The sequence below is a fragment of the Microcaecilia unicolor genome, chromosome 1 (genome assembly GCF_901765095.1).
Source record: "Microcaecilia unicolor chromosome 1, aMicUni1.1, whole genome shotgun sequence".
NCBI lineage: Eukaryota > Metazoa > Chordata > Amphibia > Gymnophiona > Siphonopidae > Microcaecilia > Microcaecilia unicolor.
This window is the reverse complement of record NC_044031.1, coordinates 466359971-466378844: the sequence shown is the minus strand read 5'-3', so window position 1 is coordinate 466378844 and position 18874 is coordinate 466359971. Positions and strand designations below refer to the sequence as shown.

General features: G+C 41.5%; 1 long non-coding RNA gene across 1 annotated transcript in view; it reads left to right on the top strand.

The window, feature by feature from the left end:
- LOC115460345 overlaps positions 1-13101 on the top strand; it is a 35233-nt gene extending 22132 nt beyond the window's left edge. Inside the window, exons 3-4 of the long non-coding RNA XR_003940467.1 lie at positions 3726-3845; positions 13068-13101. This is a non-coding gene — a long non-coding RNA (uncharacterized LOC115460345). The remainder of the gene's footprint in view (positions 1-3725; positions 3846-13067) is intronic.
- The last annotated feature ends 5773 nt before the right edge of the window (positions 13102-18874 follow it).

Sequence of the window (18874 nt, the reverse complement as noted above, 5' to 3'; positions counted from 1 at the left end):
TGTCTAACACTTGTCATTTTGTATTTCTCTATTCTTGAAATAAAAGATTTGCAGTAATTTTTCAGGCATAAAGTTATTTTCCTCCATGCAATGAAAGAGTTTAGGAAAGTTAAATATATAATAGACTATACTGTAGTTTCCAATGTTAGCATTTTACATAAAGAATATAAAAAAAAAATTGTAACGAGGTGAAGAATACCAGTGGGTGTTTTGAACCCCCCCCCCCATATATATATATATATATATATATATATATATATATATATATATATACACACACATACACACACACACTCACACACACAGAGGAACCACGATATAACGCATAATATAAATGTAAAAATAAATAAATAAATTAGGATCTAAGGTTATTTTCTATGAACTAGAAATAGCCTAGTATGCAACAAAGCCTTAACATGCATGTTAAAATGGTGCCCCAACATGTTAATGTTTCTGTACTAACCCTACTACCAGCATTAACATATATGTGTCACAGGGAAGATTTTGGGGGAGGGGAGTCAGATATAGGAGCAACAAGGTCCCCATCATTGCACAGGTCTTGAGGGAGCATGATTAGGACTAGCAAGCTCTTGTATCTTGTATGAGGGTTGAGAGGAATCAGAGCATGCTGGCCCCTTCATCAGGAGTTGGGGAGATGAAATTCTCTCTGCTGACCTGCTCTTTCTCTTAGGGCTGATTAGGACAGGGAATTTTCTGGCAGCTAGTATGGAAACTTTAACATCTACATTAGTACTGAGGCCATGCCATCATGGGGCAACTTTAGATTGCCCTGGGGTCACATTTATTGTCTAGCATGTTAAGTCCTATTTTAATGTGTCCATATAAACTTCAACAAGTCATAGGTTAAAACTTTTATAGTTCAGGTTTTATTGCTTAGGCACCTTTGTGTCTATGAGAAAAATGTTTGCCCACATTAACACATAAGCCAAGTATTAGTCTGTGTGCAGAGCTGGCCCAACTATTAGACAAGAGTATCAGACCTCCTAGTGAATATTCAGCCTTGCACCCCCTAGAGTTAAATTTCTGGCCTTTAGCCCAGTTCCCCTTCTCCAACAGTTTGACAATTAAACTCAATAATCATGATCATCTCACAGCTATCCTATAAAAATGCATAACTGAACATTATACATTTATTACATTTTAAACTTGCTACCCCCAAGAAGCTGATGCCCTAGGCAACTGCCTAGTCTTGCCTAACGGTTAGACCAGCCGGGTATGTGGGTGTATTTGTGAGTGAGGGGGGAGGGGTTCTGTTCCATTCTGTAATGCAGTAAAATTGAATCTAGATCATTTTTGACGACTGAAAATTGGATGTAAGAAGCTGGTTGTTTCCCATCCACTCTTGTGGTTTCATTCCTGATGCAACCTGACTGGCAAAGCATGGCCATGTTGGGTCTTTTATGATTTATTTAATTTGGAACTTTTAAAGTGTGTAACTTTTTATCTTTTGTGGATCTTTTTACCTATGTGTGCACCTGTTTTATCTGGCCAGATTACATTTTTCCAAAAGTCTTATGAATAGGGCTAGATTAACCCTTTGTTTGACCCTAAGCAAACATATATGATGCCCCCCCACCACCATAATAATATAACTACATTTTAAAACTCCTACAAAAATGCTAACATCAGCACATTAGCCTCTATCCCACTCCCTGGCATAATCACATCATCCTTTTGTATCCCCTCCCCCCCCCCCACCCCACAGCATAATGATATCACCCACTCCTCCACTACTTCCACCAGCATAATTATTAAAATGTGCCTTTTATAATGTAATTGATTTCTTAATGTCACACATGAATAAAAACTGCTTTGAGAGACCCTTAGGGGCCGATATTCAGACTGTGAGACTTAGACCAGTTAACTCCTGTGGTCAGCGGTAAACCTGGATATTCAATGCCGGGCCATTTCCAGTAACCTGCATTGAATATCCGGTTTATTTTTGGCTGGTTTGAAGATAACCGGCTAAGTCAATATTCAGTCTTAGCCAGTTATCTTCAAACTGGCCAAGGATATACCAGGTTTTCAAGTGACCAAATATGGCCACTACACCTGGTTTAAAAATTGGCGACTAGCCGGTTATATCACGTGATATAACTGGCCAGGGCTTTTTTTGAGAGGGTACTTGGGGGTACTGAGTACCGGCACCTTTTCCATTGTCTGCTAAAATTGACCCATGGTCCCCAAGTTTTAATGAAAGAGCTCAGGCCCTACACACCAATTCAGCCTTGTCATAGATTCTGTGACTGGTTGCAGGGGGCCTAGCTATTGTGGGGTGGGTCCCTCAGTGATCATCCCACCCCTGAAGGGTGGCCTATCAATTGAGTACTGGCACCTTTTTTGCTAGAAAAAACACACTGTAACTGGCTATCCACTAACTGGAGATATTCAGCAGTGGATAGCTGGTTAAGCGTAATTTAGCTGGTAAGCAGCCGTTCTGGTTGGTTAAATAGTGCTAAATATTGGGCAGTAAATATTTAGCACTGTTTAAAATCTGGAAGCAAGCATCTCTGCTGATTCTTAAGAAGTCTACATTTTAATTAGTTTTTAATATAAAAAACACTGGGCTCCTTTTACTAACTGGCAGTAAGCCCAACTGGGGCTTACTGCTTGCTATACAGGAAGTACCGCTGGACTACCGGCGGTACTTCCCACCCCTTGCCCGCCATCATTTCCAGTGCTACAGAAATTTATTTATTTTCGTACCGCTGGAGTATACCCGGTAAAGCCTCCCCCCACCTCGAAATGGTCACGTGGCAAGTGCTTTACTAGCCGCATGGCCATTTCCTGTAGGAAAGTGAGACTTCCCTTTTACCAGCTGTGGTAAAAGGGGGTCTCGGCGCATGTGAAAAACACACGATGATGCTAGCGCAGGCCCCCTTTTGCCGCAGCTTGGTAAATGGGGCTCACTATTAATTGCATCATTTACCTGCAAAATAATTTTTTAAATAAGTGAATCCAGTTTTTATGACATTATCACTAATAAGAATGTGATCTCAAAAGCAGTAATACAATAATATTAATAATAATGAAATCTAAAGGCTAGAATCAATGACCTTGTGTTTTTCATAGTCTACAGAATTATTCTGAGCACATCATCTATAATGCCAAGAGCCTTTTAATGAATAAGTGCATCTTTTGAGCTGTGGAGTGCCATGCAGTAACAAGTGAGACTTGAAGTCTGCAAGACAGCTTCAACCCACAGCCAGTATTCTCCCTGCCTTTTTGACAGCCCTGATCTTGTCTCAGTTTGATTTACTGAGTGCTGTCATTTTCCTGCTCTTTACTTTCACAGTCACACATTCAAACCTGATAAAGTTCAAGACCCCTAAATGCTTCAGCTCTCACAGATTTACAGGCACTGCCCTCTCCCCTCCAGAGCAGCTCCCAAGCTGATTGAATCCTCATGGACAGGAGGAGGAGTTGGTGCAGATAAGATGAGCCCTAGGAGGCTGTGGCATCTAGATTCCAACCTGGCAGTGAATAAACAGGCACCATACCTGCACAAACCCTCACATAGGAGACAGCCTAAAAGAGACTCTGCTGGGGGAGGAGGGGTGTGGGAAGATGTATCACTATTGTTCTCTTATCTCTGGAGACTGTTTTCCAGAGATAAGAGAACATTAGAGATGCATTTTTTTTGAAGGATGTTCCTTGTTTTAGGCGTTTTTCAGCTGTACAACAGTTGAATTATACAGTTTCAGGAAGGAGATGATAGGCCAGTCCTGGATTTCTAACAGCCCTATCCTGATGCATTATGGGACCTGCAGCCTTGATTTCAATGGGTGGAATCGGGAACTACAAACACCCTAATGCTTTGGCATGTAAGTTTAAAATCAGGACTGGTACTGTCTTAGCCAGTATTGAGAATATAACAGTAGCAGGCGATACATGGCAATGAGTGTTCTTGATTTGTCTTTTTATCATTTGCTGATGCCGACACAGGCATGGTAAAGAAATGGAAATATTTTGTAAGTGAAATAATTCTTTCTAGGAGATACTAATGTCATTCATGATTGGAGCAAACTATGATGCCTGGATGTTTGTTTATTAAAGTACTGAGCAGGCACTATTTAGCACATGTGGGTTTTGTTTCTTCAGGGGCCCTTTTACTAAGACACGTAGGCGCCTATGCGCGTACACCACACTTCAAATTAGAACTACTGCCTGGCTACTGTGTGCCCTGGGTGGTGATTTTAATTTTGACGTGCGTCCAAAACACACGGCAGAAAATAATTTCTATTCTCTACTATTTGGCGCTAACCAGGCAGTAATCGGCAGTATATGTGCGCTGATGATTACCGCCTGATTAACATGTGAGACCTTACCGTTAAGTCAAAGGGTGGCGGTAAGGTCTCAGGCCCAAAATGGACGTGCGCTGATTTTTATTTTGCTGCATGTCCATTTTCAGCAAAAAAAAAGGCCTTTTTTGCAGGCATGCTGAAAAATGGACCTGTGCGCGTCCAATACACGCGTCTACACCAGCGCAGGCCATTTTTCAGCCACACCTTAGTAAAAGGGCCCCTGAGTTTAAACTTTTTTTCCCTTGATAGCTTTTATGTGGTAGATTAATCTATTTTTTGGAAGTAAGTTAATATTTTAGAAATTCTCATTTTGTCCATGACTTTAGTCATTCTCAGTTCCCCATTGTTTACTTCTGCCTCCAAAATAAAACCAAGTTAAAATCACTGCCTCACTGCTTAATTGGAGGCACCTGCATAAAATGGGGCAGCTACTTGTGGACATTGTGAAATCACTTCTTACATGTGAAAGTGGCAGATTTGTGCTGGCCATTTTTGTAATGTGTATGTCTGTAAAATGTCTGCTTCTAACAAATATATATGTGTACTTCTGCAAGTATTTCAGAAAAGGCATGCTCCAATATCAACATTTCAATTCCAGTCCTGTTTTTCTTACAACTAAGGCACAAAAAGGTGCCCGAAATGACCAGATGACCATCAGAGAGAATCGGGGTGACCTCCCCTTACTCCCTCAGTGGTCACTAACGCCGTCCCACCCTCAAAAAATATCTTTAAAAATATTTCTGCCAGCCTCAGATGTCATACTCAGGTCCATCACAGCAGTATGCAGGTACCTGGAGCAGTTTTAGTGGGTGCAGTGCACTTCAGGCAGGCGGACCCAGGCCCATCCCCCTCCGTACTTGTTATGTTTGTGGAGGAAACAGTGAGCCCTCCAAAACCCACCACAAACCCACTGTACCCACATTTAGGTGCCCCCCTTCACCCATAAGGGCTATGGTAGTGGTGTACACTTGTGGGTAGTGGGTTTTAGGGGGGGGGTTGGGGGCTCAGCAGACAAGGTAAGGGAGCTATGTTCCTGGGAGCATTTTATGAAGTCCACTGCAGTGCCCCCTAGGGTGCCCGGTTGGTGTCCTGGCATCTCAGGGGGACCAGTGCACTAAAAATGCTGGCTCCTCCCACGACCAAATGGCTTGCATTTGGTTGTTTCTGAAATGGGCGTCCTTGGTTTCCATTATTGCCGAAAATCAGAAATGACCAAGTCTAGGGACGACCATCTCTAAGGATGACCAAAATTTCAAGATTTGGGCGTCCCCAACTGTATTATTGAAACGAAAGATGGACGTCCATCTTGTTTCGATAATATGGGTTTCCCCGCCCCTCCATCAGGATGTATTGCGAGGACGTCTTCAACAAAACTTGGGCGTCCCTTTCGATTATGCCCCTCCACATTATATAAATTATTTCAAACAGAACATAAAATTTAGATTTTAATAAACACAATGAAAACAAAAAAATTAACTGCAGACTGACAGTGATATCTATAAATTTATTTATTTATTTATATTTATTTATTTATTTGCTGCACTTGTATCCCACTCATTTATACTCCACAGTTTCCCACCGTTGGCAGGCTCAATGTGGCTTACAACATTTAGTAAATGACAAGCTGTCAACTTGTATCCTAATCCATGCAGTTCCACTATCAGTAAAATACTAGCTCCCAAACCCTAAGTGAACAAGAATGTTTTTATCTGCTTCTTGAAAGTTATGTTTGTCTGAAATCAGCCTCCTAGGGACAAGTCATTTGTTCCACTCCAATTGTTCTGCAAAAGAAAATGGAGAATCCCTAGTTTCAGCATCAGCAATGGAATGAATAGTTTATATTTATTTATTTTTATCATTTATACCCCTCACTATCCCAAAGAAGTTTGGGTTCAATGTGGCTGACATCAAACTTTAAAGCAAAGTTCAATAAGGATTAAATAAAAGTAAAAGACAAGAAGAAGTATAACATAGAAGTAGAATGACTCATTTGAAATATCAAATGAGCCAAGAGAATTACAATGGTCAACAGTGGCAAGGAATTCACTAAATTTCCGAAATTGTGGATAATCAGAAACATGCCTAATTGATTTTGGGAGGGACGAGGGCCTTTTTTTTATCAAACTGAGCTAAGCAGTCTCCAGTGCGGTAATGCTGACGAAATCCACACATGGGCTTCGTCAGCATTACAGCACTGGGGACTGGTAGCTCAGCTTGATAAAAGAGGCCCTGTGTTTGGTGATCAATCTTTACTACTACTAATCATTTCTATAACTACTAGATGTATGCAGTGCTGTACACACTATATGCAGGTACTTTCTCTGTCCCTAGAGGGCTAACAATCAAGATTTTGTACCTGCGGCAATGGAAGGTTAAGTGACTTGGTCAAGGTCACAATGAGCTGCAGTGGGAATCAAACCCAAGTTACCAGGATGGGCGGCCATCTTTTGTTTCGATAATACGGTCGGGGACGCCCAAATCTCCACACTTAGGTTGACCTTAGAAATGGTTGTCCCTAGAGATGGTCATCCCCGATTTTCAGCGATAATGGAAACCGAGGACGCCCATCTCAGAAACAACCAAATTCAAGTTCTTTGGTCGTGGGAGGAGCCAGAATTCGTAGTGCACTGGTCCCCATCAAATGCCAGGACACCAACCGGGCACCCTAGGGGGCACTGCAGTGGACTTCAGAAAAAGCTTCCAGGTGCATAGCTCCCTTACTTTGTGTGCTGAGCCCCCCCAAACCCCACAAATGTACACCACTACCTTAGCCCTTACAGATGAAGGGGGGGCACATAGATGTGGGTACAGTGGGTTTTGGAGGGCTCACATTTACCACCACAAGTTTAACAGGTAGGGGGGGATGGGCCTGGGTCCGCCTGCCTGAAGTGCACTGAATACCCACTAAAACTGCTCCAGGGACCTGTATACTGCTGTCATGAAGCTGGGTATGATATTTGAGGCTGGCATAGAGGCTGGCAAAAAATATTTAAATTTTTTTTTAGGGTGGGAGGGGGTTAGTGACCACTGGGGGAGTAAGGGGAGGTCATCCCCGATTCCCTCTGGTAGTCATCTGGTCAGTTCAGGCACCTTTTTGAGGCTTGGTCGCAAGAAAAAAGGGACCAAGTAAAGTCGGCCAAGTGCTCGGCAGGGACGCCCTTCTTTTTTCCATTATTGGCTGAGGATGCCCATGTGTTAAGCATGCCCCAGTCCCGCCTTCGCTACGCTTCTGACACGCTCCCAGGAACTTTGGTTGTCCCCGCGATGGAAAGCAGTTGAGGGCGCCCAAAATCGGCTTTCGATTATGCCAATTTGGGCGACCCTGGGAGAAGGACTCCCATCTCCCGATTTGTGTTGAAACATGGGCTCCTTTCTCTTTCGAAAATGAGCCTGAAAGGGGTCCTTTTAACAAGCTGTGCTAAAAGGTGGACAACGCTGGTGTCAGCACATGGTTTTTTTGCGTGCTGTGACCACTTTTAGTGTGGCGATAAAATGGCTGCCATGCCATATTTTTTGTAACGGCCATGTGCTAATTTCCCCATTAGTGTGTGGCCATTACTGTGGAAGCCCTTACTGTCACCTATTTAGGAGGCGGTAAGGACTCTCACGCTACTCTCATGCTAATCGATTAGCACACGGTAATGTGCCCATGCTACCCGATTAGCACAGACATGCCTACTCTCCACCCATGGGCATGTCTCCCATGCTGGAAAAGAAAAAATATTTTCCAATGTGGGATTAGCGCACACTGATCAGGAAACTACTGCAGTATTACCTCAGTGTGTTCTGCAGTAGTGCCCTTTTAGCATGCGGTAGGCCTGCGTTAGGCCTACTATTCTTTAGTAAATAGGCCCCAAAGTGCATTACAGTAATCAAGTTGCAATAAATCAAGACTACGACCGCCCTAAACTATCAGCTGAATTCATAGGCTTTAATTTGATGAGAATATGAAGCTGAAAAAAAAAGTTGACTGCATAATACTCTTGAGAAAGCATACCTTCAAAATACCCACTGAGTTTATCACCAATTAGCTCTCGCAAAGAAAAGTATTTTAATTTTAAAAGGACATTTTATAAACAAATCAAGGGTACTGTATGGGAACCACAATGGCTCCCATAGCCTATTATATATATCTTTTCATTTAGTGCAATATATTCTAACTTCCCCATCTTATTTCTTAGGCATTTGGCATTTGTATGCCGATATTTCAACCAATCCCCTCTGTTTACTAAGCTGTGCTAGAGGCTGCCATGTGCTAATGCCGACACAGCCCATTTACAAAAAGGCTGTGTCGGCAATGTCACGTGGCAGTTGCTAGTGTGGCTTAGTAAACGGGGGGGGGGGGGGGGAGGGAATATTTTTTGTTCCTATTTACAACTTGCTCAGCAATTGTCAGTGATAATTTGCAATCCTGAAAATCTATCTGCTCTTGATTTAAAGACACCTGGAGGGGCATTTTCGAAAGAAATGTTTAAGTGTGAATTTGGATGTTTTACAAAGACGTCCAAATTCAGAGGCAGGGAGAAGGTCATTTTCAAAAAAAGATGGACATCCATCTTTGTGTTTGAAAATAGCATGGACGTCTTTGATTTTTGGCCATTTTCGAAACCAAAAACAACCAAGTCTGAAATGTCCAAATTCAAGCCATTTGTACGTGGGAGGAGCCAGCATTTTTAGTAGACTGGTCCCCCTGACATACCAGGACAGCAATCAGGCACCCTAGGGGGAACTGCAGTGGACTTCATAAAATGTTCCCAGGTACACAGCTCCCTTACCTTGTGAGTTGAGCCCCCAAAACCCACTACCCCCAACTGTACACCACTACCATAGCCCTTACAGGTAAAGGGGGGCACCTATATGTGGGTACAGAGGCTTTCTGGTAGGTTTTGGAGGGCTTGCTGTTTCCTCCACAAATGTAACAGGTAAGGGGGGGGGGTATGGGCCTGGGTCCACCTGTCTGAAGTGCATTGCACCTACTACTAAACTACTTCAGGGACCTGCATGTGATGTCATGGACCTGAGTATGACATTTGATGCTGGCATAGAGGCTGGCAAGTAATATTTTTAATGATGTTTTTTGAGGGTGGAAGGGGGTTAGTGATCACTGGGGGAGTAAGGGGAGGTCATCCGCGATTCCCTCCAGTGGTCATCTGGTCATTTTAGGCACCTTTTTGTGCCTTATTCATAATAAAAAGAGGTCTGGGTGAAAACGTCCAAGTTTTAGTCCTGGACGTCTTTGCTTTGTTACATTATGGCTCAAAGACATCCAAGTCTTAGCAACACCTAAGTCCCGCCTTGAACATGCCTCCGATACGCCCCCTTGAGATTTGGACGTCCTTGCAACGGACTTCTGAGAAAGACGTCCAAAATTGGGTTTCGATTATACTGATTTGGACGTTCTTGTGAAATGGACGTCTAAGTGCCAATTTATGTCACTTTTTGGACGTCCATCTCTTTCGAAAATGAGCCTGCTGGTCTACCATGACCTCTATTGTAACCTTGCTGTTGGGATGCCCTATCTTCCCTGTTTTGGTGATATCTTTTAAAGATACCTTGTTCCAAACCATGCACTTTTTAGTGACTGTCGGCTTTCCCCCAGTTTCTAGTTTAAAAGCTGCTCTATCTCCTCCTACCCCAGAATGTTGCCCATTCACACCAGCTATCTACATTTCTAATCATTAAATCCCCAACAACGACGACCATCCTAACCCTTCCCTCCTGGGCAGAAACCCCTGGAGACAGATCCTCGGTGTGAGAAGATATTGCATCCCCTGGAGGTCAGATCCTGGCTACAAGATTACTTCTTGCCTTCTGGAGACCATTCTCCTCTATGGCAGCACAGAGATTGGCAGACTGGAGGTGGGACTTTTCTACTGTGTCCCTGTAGACCTCTATAAACCTCTGTGTCTGCCTCAGCTTCTCCAAGTCTGCTATTCCAGCCACCAGAGATCGGACCCCTAGCACTTATTGCAGCTTAGTAAAATGACCCCTGAGTCTGATGTCCTGCACGTACAACGTGCAGGACGTCAGCATGCAACTGTTGAAGGAAGAAGACTTTTCTGAGTCTGACTGCAGCAGAACGGTCGGAGACGATGTCGGCTGGCGGGGATTGGGGTCCCCCGCCAGCAAAACTGAAGGTAGGCGGCGGCGGGTTCGCCGGGAGGGGGGTCCCGACTGAAATCTACGGGGGCCCAGGCCCCCTCAGGCCCCACGTAGCTACGCCACTGCCCTAAGAGATTTCTGTATAAAAGATATTATGTTGAATGTATCAAGAAAGGATACAATAAATCAAAGGAGTCAGGCAGGGATTCACGTTTAAAGGCTGAGATAAAGTAATAGAACAAAGAATTATTTACCCATTGAAATTGAGACATCTAGCCATTCAGATTAGTAAAATTATCAGGAAACCTTGCTATACAGTGCGACTGTGGATTCTTTTCTAATATATATATATATATATATATATATATATTTCATTATTGCATATATTTAGGGGATTTGTTATTAAGGAATGTTAAGGCATTAATGCACATTTGCCTCACTATGCATTAAACAACAATGAACAATGTTGGGGAAAAGGTATCAATGTTGGCTACCGATAAGATTGGTTATTTTATCACAATTTGCGTTATTTCAGCACAGGGTCTCATTGCATAAAATGGGACACTGTGCTGAAATAGCATGACTTGTGGTAAATTAACCCGTCTTGACAATATCCCCACTTTGATAACTTCCACCTTCAGCTAGCAACATTTCTCTCATTTGTTTCTAAATTTGTGTTTGAAATTCTATAGATATAAGGGCCCTTTTACTAAGTGGTGGTAATCACTAATGCGTACATACCACATACTAAAAAAGTAAAAAATGACATCACCAACTACCATCCAGTAGCATCTACCCATTGGTAGTCAAACTGATGGAAAGCTTGGTAACCAAACAACTTACGGACTACATAAACATATTCTCAATACTACATGAATCACAATCAGGATCTCCACCCACAGCACCGAAACAGCTACTAGCCAAATTCAAACAAGAAATTGCAACAGGCAAAAGTGTACTTCTCCTACAATTCGACATGTCTAGTGCGTTCGACATGGTAAACCATAAAATACTACTAAGCATCCTTGACTACTTCGGGATTGGTGGAAGTATACTTAACTGGATCAAGGGTTTCCTAACAACTAGAACATACCAAGTAAAATCAAACTCGAACATATCATCACCATGGAAAGCAGACTGCGGAGTACCTCAAGGATCACCACTATCACTGATTCTTTTCAACCTAATGATCACCCCACTAGCCAAGTCCTTATCCAATCTAGGCCTTAACCCTTTCATTTACGCAGACGATGTCACACTATACATCCCTTACAAACACAACATAACAGAAATCACCAATGAAATCAAATTCAGCTTGAACATCATGAACTCATGGGCAAATGCATTTCAACTTAAACTTAATGCAGAAAAAACACACTGTCTTATCCTCTCATCCCAATACAACACGAACAAGCCCACCAATATTAACACCATGATTACACCCTCCCTATCTCAGAAAGCCTGAAAATTCTTGGAGTTATAATTGACCGAAACCTCATGCTAGAGAACCAAGCAAAATCTACAACAAAGAAAATATTCCACTCAATGTGGAAACTCAAACGTGTGAAACCTTTTTTCCCGAAGGACATATTCCGCAACTTGGTACAATCCATGATACTGTCATATAGACTATTGCAATGGAATCTATGCGGGATGCAAAGAACAAATCATAAAGAAACTCCAAACTGCTCAAAACACAGCAGCCAGGCTTATATTTGGAAAAACGAGATTCGACAGCTCCAAACCCCTATGAGAAAAATTGCACTGGCTCCCAATCAAAGAACGTATTGCGTTCAAAATCTGCACCCTGGTTCACAAAATCATCTATGGCGAAGCCCCGGGATATATGACATACCTCATAGACCTACCAGCAAGAAACACAACAAGATCATCACGAACATACCTAAATCTCCACTACCCAAGTTGCAAAGGTCTCAAATACAAAACAACCTATGCATCCAGCTTCTCCTAGGGTGGTGGACTTTGGTCCTGGGGAACTGAGGAACTGAGTTTGATTCCTGCTTCAGGCACAGGCAGTTCCTTGTGACTCTGGACAAGTCACTTAACCCTCCATTGCCCCATGTAAGCCGCATTGAGCCTGCCATGAGTGGGAAAGCGCGGGGTACAAATGTAACAAAATAAATATAAGCACTACCATGCGCCGTGAAAACAATTTATGACCACTTAAACTTCCGGAAATCACTAAAAACTAACCTGTTCAAAAAAGCATACCCTAAGGATACAACCTAAATGCCTTAACCCTGCAACACAACGAAGCCAAAACCATACTGGACATAACTGAACTCTTCCTCCTCCTTACGATCTCCCAATGTGTTTGTCACACATGAATTTTACCCTACTACAACATTATTCTATATTTGTTCATACCGGAACTGGCGATCGCCTTAACGGTACTATATAAGCCACATTGAGCCTGCAAATAGGTGGGAAAATGTGGGATACAAATGTAACAAATAAAATAAATACAGTGGTGCAAGAGTACATTATTTTTGCTGAATTGGGTGTATTTGAACAAATGGGAGAAGGGTATATAAATATCATGGATCTGATTTTTTTTCTTGTAATTTTAATTGTTGCATAGAACAGATGAAGTAATATGGTTTTGATTTTTTTTTTCAGATTGAATATATATCAAGCGGCCCCAGCACCATTACCTCCTCCTGCACCAGATCATGCGCTCACTAAGGACTATTTGATAATGGAGTTCCTTTTCCAGTCCTCCCTGATCAATTCCTTCTTATTCTTAATTTCTAACTTCTTTCTTGTCTATGTATTTTAGTATTATAAGCTGCATAGACATTTTGATTGATTTGCGACATACCGAGTTTTGAATAAGCCTTAATAAATAGAAATAAATCAAAACATAGAAAAGAAAATAAGATACCTTTTTTTATTAGACTAACTTAATACATCTTTTGATTAGCTTTTGAAGGTAACCCTTCTTCTTCAGATCAGAAATAACAACCTTGAAACCTAGAAATCATTTATTTCAACATATTATTGCTTTTTGTCCTACACGGGCTCAAGTCCTGATGAGCTGACATAAAGTTTTGCAGTATCACAGAGACTGTGGAAATTAGGGTCTACAGTGAAAGAACAGGGCAGCTTTTAATAAAGCTGTTAGCTGAATTTCCACACAATTGCTAGTTGTTTCCCAAGTGCTTATTTTATTCTGATGGCATTAAAGTTCAAACAATAGAAAAAAAAACACACAGCTCCAGTCTGCAGTAAAAGGATTACCATACATCAGACTGGCTTGGACAGACATAAGGTAGTAACAAAGAAGAAATGCAAAATAGCTGGGTCCATTCAATTTAGATGTACTTTTATTTTGTTTGGCAGGACATTTGCTGTGTCCTTCACACTTCCCACAGTTCTTGCAGGGTAAGGTACAGCTTTCTGATCCTATTAAATATTTAGGGATTTGGATTGATTCGAAGTTGAAATTCGAACGGCAGGTTTCTCATGTGTTGCGTGCGGGGTACACCTCATTAAGGTTATTGAGGGCTGAGCGTTCATGCTTTGATGATACAGTCAGTGCTTCATTAGTTTTTGCATTCTTTCTTGATGTCCAAGTTGGACTATGGTATTGTCATTTACATGGGAGTATCCCGTAGTCTGTTTAAACGATTGCATATGGTGCAAAATTCTGGAATTAAATTGTTGAGGGGAGCATCGAAGTGGGATCATGTTACTCCCCCCTTTATGTTAAATATCATTGGCTTCCGGTAGAGTTTTGTATACTTTATAAAGTGCTAATAATACTGCATCGCACAGGAGCCAACTCTGTGGGTGCTTGAGCACCCACAATTATTGAGAAAATTCCTTGTATGTGTCCAGGGAGGGGTTATTTCCACTGGGCTTAGCACCCTAAATCATTTTGAAAAGTTGACTCCTATGGGCTTTGTACACGGGAATGCCTGGTTATCTGGCACATTTGTTACAGTATTATGTTCCCTTAAGGGCGCTTAGGTCACAAGATAAAGCACTTTTGACTGTCCCTCCTCAATTGTCAGCTCACTTGACTTCTACTAGAGAATGTGGCTTTTTTTTGTGTGCCTCATCGTTGTAGAATCAGCTGCCATTGGAACTGCGGGAAGAAGAACCAATTATTTAAAGTCCGATTGAAATCTTATTTTGTGGGGAAATTTTCAGAGAAATGAGTTTTCTGTCCCCAGACATATGTACTATCAGAGAATAAGTCTTGTGTGCTTGTGTAATGTTTTTTTTTGTTTGTTTGTTTGTGTTTTTTGTTTTTCTGGATGATTTGCTTTTCTTTTGTTATTGGCATTCTTTACACCACTCTGAATTGTTTGAAAATAGGGTGGGATATCAAATTGCGTTAAACTATTAAAGATGGCATTTGTTTCTTACTCCATATCATAAGAATAGCTGACCTCTGGGTGAATATGTTTAGGTTTATTAAAAACTTAATATACTACTTAACTTAAGAGACCAAAGTGGTTTACAATCATATATAATAAACTAAAACAAAAGTACAGTAAACTAAAATAAAATACTTAAGCCAATCATTTAACTCTTGGAAATAATCATAGCCATCCTAATCTCCTCTCCTCCCTCTGCCATGGATTCCTTGGGTTTTCATCTTCATCCCAAACATTCTTATAAAGGTTATGTCCTTATCCATAAAGGAATTTGACTTACTGAGCTTATCTGCTCACACTGGTAACAAAAGATGAACACAGCTTCCAAATTCCTTAGTTTATTCCTTGCAGTAAAGTTGATACATGTTGTAAGCTGAAAGAAATCAAAGGAGGAGATGATAAACCACTGACTTCCATACAGGATGTGTCGTCAAAAGTGTTCTTTATTAAAGCACAGAAATAATTTCCCTTTCCAGCCAAAACAGGGGTCCTGAGAGCTGATCTCCAACAAGAACTGGCACCATCTTCACACAGTATCTGACTCTACCCTACCAGAGTGTCATCTTAACCTATTTTGGGGCCTTCCAACACCAATGTAATCAAGGTGGTACCCCCAGCATTAAGATCAAAGAGATTCATGAGGAGTAGATGAGATTAACAATAGAGATTGCCTGTGAAAAATTTGTCCTCCTCCAAATCAGATTAGTGAGATCCATGTATCCAGCTCCACCCACCTATCACCAGTAGCAGATCTTCTCCTTGGGATTAAAGCATGTTATTTCCTACATTCAGTAAATGCTTGGGAGGACACAAAATAACTAAACAGCCCAAACCATTGCAAAGCAATCAATGCCACTGATTGGGACTCTCAAGGCCTCTCCTAAAAGGTCTCAGCATATGAATATTGTGCAAGAAAAAACAGTATGTGAGGGAGTCTATAAGAAGTTACCATTCCCCCTTAACAGCACACTTTCACAGTCACAGAGCCACCTTAAAAGGCAGGCCACAGAGCAAGGAAGAGATGACTCAGTAGGACCTGAGCAGGGAGGGTGTGGTCAAGGCAGGATAAAAACCCTTAGGACAGATCAGTCAGGGAGGCCCAGAAGAAAGAAGTGAAGCCCTTTTCCTCCACCAGAGAAGTGTAAGCTACAGAAGCTCTACACAAGTAGGCCAAGTTTATCTTGGAACCCTACTGAAATTGTAACCTTTGAACTAAGGCCAAGCCTGGTCATTTGTGCTGCATTTTTGAAAGACAGAGCCGTAACTCTAGGCCAGAAGCAAGCTGTTTGTACTGCCTTATGAGAGACCTATTAGAGCATGCTGTGGCCTTGCAGGAGCTGGCCATAAGAGAGTACTTTTTGAACAAAAGAACTACTTTTTGGTGTATTTATTTTTTCCTGACCTGTCAGAGGAACAGGTATGCCATTTTTCTGTTCTTAAATAAATTGGTTTATTTTATTTATGCAATGTCCTAGTTCTGCAAGTTTATTCCACCCATATTCTTGGAGACCTAGTAGACCTCTCTTTCCATTTTCAAATAGGGCAAGTACTTCATTGCAGCTTTTATAAACTTTGTCTCATTAAATCTGTCCAGCCATTACCATCAGCACTCACCATTCTCATTCATTAATTAATAATCAGTAAGCTGGACTACTGTAATTCATTATATAAAGACACCCAAGTTAGTGACCATCAACAACTCTAATGGGTACAGCAATCCTTACAACTAATAAGGTCAGCAGGTTCAATCATATTACACCTCTTCTGAAATCTGCCCACTGGCTTCCAATTCCTCATAGACTTACTTATAAACTCCTTCTTTTAGTATTTAAAACATTGCTTTCAGGGGAGCCAAATTACATCTCACGGCACCAAATTCATTGTTCTCCCATTCGCACCCTTAGATCCCTGGATCAAAACTGATTGATCGTACCCACTTATAAAGAAGTTATTCATAAACACACCAGAGCATTTATATTTTTTCTGTACAGGGTCCATACCTATGGAATTCATTACTCCTCCCTCCCCCCATTTGCGACTACAAACATCCCTCATTCAATTTACTGATCTCAAGACATTTCTGTTTTAAGATGCTTTCAATTAACCCCTTCCAGTGCTTAAAAGAACCCTTGGGACATTCTGAAAAGACAACAGAGCTACCTATTGTTTGACCTGCTCCTTCTGTCCTATTAATAATGGAGTTCCTCTCTCCTTCCTTAAACTATCTCTCTTATGCAGACTCTTTTCTCTTTTTTATCTGTAACCTGCTAGATTGTAAGCCACCTAGGTGGCCTGGCCATAAGGGGGGGATAGTAAATTTCAATAAAACTTGAAACTTGAATTTCACTTTTAAACTTCTCTGTGGTTGTGTTTTTCGAGGCTCCAGGCCCACCCTCACTTACACTACTACACAGTGATTTGAGTAAAGTCGCCAACATGTTAACAGGCAGGAGCACTGATGGCAGGATTTCAAGGCAAGTCTGTTAAACTATCTGAGTGAAATAACCACAGAAGGTGATCTCTCCACAGGAGAAATGAAGAACACCAGGTACACACAGTGGATCCAAAAAGAGTCCTGTCTCATGTGATGCCTTCCCAAATAATGTCTTTATTAAAATCAATAAAAACTATCTGAGCTGCTATAGTCCTCCAGCAGCAGAGGGGCATATAAAATTTACCAGCAGCACAGGGGCTCCAAAATGGGCCATTCTAGGAGCCAGAGGAGACATCCATGAGGAGCCATGAAGAAAGGACCAAGAGAACTTTGTGAGGCAGCAGACGTTTGACTAACCCCTGAGCTGGAGGGGGAAATAGAGAACCCAGGGAAAGCCAAGAGCTGGTTCTGCAAAAGCAGATGACGAGACTAGATCAGAGCTACCAAGTTATCCAGTTCCAGGAGGGAGACTTTTGACCAGTCCTGGTTTTAAACTTATACCCCAAAGCAGTGTGGTACCTACTTTCCTTTATGAAGATAGCTCCAAATAGGTGCCCCGTTATCAAATTGCCCTTCACATGCACTGAGTATTCTTACTAGCTTCTGAGGTTATGGGTATAGACATACTAATGACTGACAGGTAGCTTCATCCTTACTTTGTATAGATGATTTTAAGCTATACAGTGTCAGTGATCATCCCTTAGCAGAACAACAGCAAGAAATGTAAAGCTTCTCTGGTGACACCTAGATGACCTTTGGCCCAGCTGACTGTTCAGCCTTGGTTCCAATGTGTATCTAGCTAGCACAATCAAAAACAGGCCAAGATTCCTTTCTAAATACAAAGGGATAAGGGAATGTTCTTCAGACATGTTCATGAATGTGGGGCTTTTACTTTAACAGGAGCTGCTTCAGTACTGGTGGCTGGAACTTAACACTCTCTCTTTCTTGCTTGACTGACCTCCTCCCTAACTCCGGGAAATGCCATGACAGGATGGGACTAAAATATTTATTAAGTGACCCTGTAGAAGGGTAAGATTTTGGGGAAGAGTGGTCGGATATTACCCTGTGGTTCAACGGACGTGAGGGCAACTTAAACCATCTGGCATGGTGAAGTGAACTGTTCCAGTTACATCAGCTATGTCAATTGCTGAATGGGCAATGGATTAAGTTTAATCTGATATAACTCATAATTAGAAGTTTAGAAGGTTTGTGTTTTGCCTAGGTCAAAGCTTCTTAATGCTGCTTCTAACTTGACTGAACAGAATACTACTGTGGTACTCTCTATGTGTGCTGTGCAGTGGGTATATGCACATTCCCATATGATTTCAGTAGCTGTTAACTGCACTGTGAAATATATTACCTGTTGATCCCAGATCTACATGTTTGCTATTTTAGAAAACAAATGAATACATGGATGTTTCAGCTCCTGTGTATTTATATAGTTTTATGAAGTTGGGGTAATGATTGTGTGTCAGGTATTTCTGATTTTATGGTTTTTTTCAGGTTGCCTAGAATTGCTATTGATAGGTAGGAAAAAAACCTGTTTTAAATAAATAGACAAATAAATAAGAGAAATCACTTGAAGGGCAATTCTATAACCTGGGTGC